Source organism: Vanessa atalanta, chromosome 30 (genome assembly GCF_905147765.1).
Source record: "Vanessa atalanta chromosome 30, ilVanAtal1.2, whole genome shotgun sequence".
Taxonomy (NCBI): Eukaryota; Metazoa; Arthropoda; class Insecta; order Lepidoptera; family Nymphalidae; genus Vanessa; species Vanessa atalanta.
Genome location: NC_061900.1, coordinates 40,806 through 43,305, shown reverse-complemented (window position 1 = coordinate 43,305; position 2,500 = coordinate 40,806). Strand labels below are relative to the sequence as shown.

General features: G+C 47.7%; 1 non-coding gene across 1 annotated transcript; it reads left to right on the top strand.

Annotated features, from left to right (window-relative positions):
- Positions 1-397: 397 nt before the first annotated feature.
- On the top strand, positions 398-2,300 carry LOC125075440. The gene has a single exon (XR_007120207.1). It is a non-coding gene; the product is annotated as a small subunit ribosomal RNA (ribosomal RNA).
- The last annotated feature ends 200 nt before the right edge of the window (positions 2,301-2,500 follow it).

Here is a 2,500-nt window from a genome sequence, read left to right as displayed (position 1 = left end):
GTTTTACGATAATAATCGTTGAACAATACATACGTACACGTCGTGTGCGAAGTGTTATTTTGAAAAAAAAACTCGATCTCGTTTAGAACGTTCGAATTCGTGACCGTTATGTGTCATTATGTGAAGACGCCTCCGCCGCCGCCGCCGCCGCCGCTGTCGTCGCGTTATATATTATAGCGCACGCGCGCGCGCGTGCTTAAAGCGCGTTTGTGTCTCATATAAATTTTTATAAGAGTCAACCGTTAAAATCTATCGCGTCTAACGCGATCGACGATACGGTGAGACGCTCGTTTCATACTGTGCGTATATTGTACATGCATGCATAAGTTTGTGTGTATTTTATATGCGAATATGAAACGAGAAGAGTAATTGACGACTTCAACAAGTCTCGGTTAGCTCCCTGGTTGATCCTGCCAGTAGTTATATGCTTGTCTCAAAGATTAAGCCATGCATGTCTCAGTGCAAGCCGTATTAAGGCGATACCGCGAATGGCTCAATATATCAGTTTTGGTTCCTTAGATCTTACTCAGTTACTTGGATAACTGTGGTAATTCTAGAGCTAATACATGCAATCAGAACTCTGACCAGTGATGGGATGAGTGCTTTTATTAGATCAAAACCAATCGACGGAGGGCGTCTCGTCCGAAGTCGTTAATTTTGATGAATCTGGATAACTTTTGCCGATCGCATGGTCCAGTACCGGCGACGCATCTTTCAAATGTCTGCCTTATCAACTTTCGATGGTAGTTTCTGCGACTACCATGGTTGTCACGGGTAACGGGGAATCAGGGTTCGATTCCGGAGAGGGAGCCTGAGAAACGGCTACCACATCCAAGGAAGGCAGCAGGCGCGCAAATTACCCACTCCCGGCACGGGGAGGTAGTGACGAAAAATAACGATACGGGACTCTTTCGAGGCCTCGTAATCGGAATGAGTACACTTTAAATATTTTAACGAGGAACAATTGGAGGGCAAGTCTGGTGCCAGCAGCCGCGGTAATTCCAGCTCCAATAGCGTATACTAAAATTGTTGCGGTTAAAAAGCTCGTAGTTGCATTTGTGCGCCGCGCTGTCGGTGCACCGCATCCGCGGTGATACTGACACGTCTGCGGAGCATATCGTCGGTGAGCCGGCGGTAAAACGCCGGTTCAATATCAAAATCCTATCGCGGTGCTCTTCAGTGAGTGTCGAGATGGGCCGACAATTTTACTTTGAACAAATTAGAGTGCTCAAAGCGGGCTCAAAATGCCGCTTGAATATTTCGTGCATGGAATAATAGAATATGATCTCGGTTCTATTTTGTTGGTTTTCAGAACTCCGAGGTAATGATTAATAGGGATAACTGGGGGCATTCGTATTGCGACGTTAGAGGTGAAATTCTTGGATCGTCGCAAGACGAACATCAGCGAAAGCATTTGCCAAAGGTGTTTTCATCAATCAAGAACGAAAGTTAGAGGTTCGAAGGCGATTAGATACCGCCCTAGTTCTAACCGTAAATATGTCATCTAGCGATCCGCCGACGTTACTACAATGGCTCGGCGGGCAGCTTCCGGGAAACCAAAGATTTTGGACTCCGGGGGGAGTATGGTTGCAAAGCTGAAACTTAAAGGAATTGACGGAAGGGCACCACCAGGAGTGGAGCCTGCGGCTTAATTTGACTCAACACGGGAAATCTCACCAGGCCCGGACACCGGAAGGATTGACAGATTAATAGCTCTTTCTTGATTCGGTGGGTGGTGGTGCATGGCCGTTCTTAGTTGGTGGAGCGATTTGTCTGGTTAATTCCGGTAACGAACGAGACTCTAGCCTGCTAAATAGGCGTCGTCATTTAGGTGTGCTCGATTTCGGTCGAGCAACTCACTGGCGGCGTATTAAAATTCTTCTTAGAGGGACCGGCGGCTTCGAGCCGCACGAGATTGAGCAATAACAGGTCTGTGATGCCCTTAGATGTCCTGGGCCGCACGCGCGCTACACTGAAGGAATCAGCATGTTCTCCCTGGCCTAGAGGCCCGGGCAACCCGTTGAAACTCCTTCGTGCTGGGGATTGGGGTTTGCAATTATCCCCCATAAACGAGGAATTCCTAGTAAGCGCGAGTCATAAGCTCGCGTTGATTACGTCCCTGCCCTTTGTACACACCGCCCGTCGCTACTACCGATTGAATGATTTAGTGAGGTCTTCGGACCGACACGCGGTGGCTTCACGGCCGTCGGCGTTGCTGGGAAGTTGACCAAACTTGATCATTTAGAGGAAGTAAAAGTCGTAACAAGGTTTCCGTAGGGGAACCTGCGGAAGGATCATTAACGTAAATTATCAATCTCGAAAGAGTGCGATAATGAACGATAATAAAATTCTAAAACACAAATATCGACGTTCGGAATGTGTCGTTTCGATGCGAGGACGCGATTCTCACTCTCTCTCTCTCACACAGCAGTGTGTCCGAGTCAGAGTCCAGAGTCGTGTAACGCGTCCTATTCTGATATTTTTCGATGTCGATTTCGAG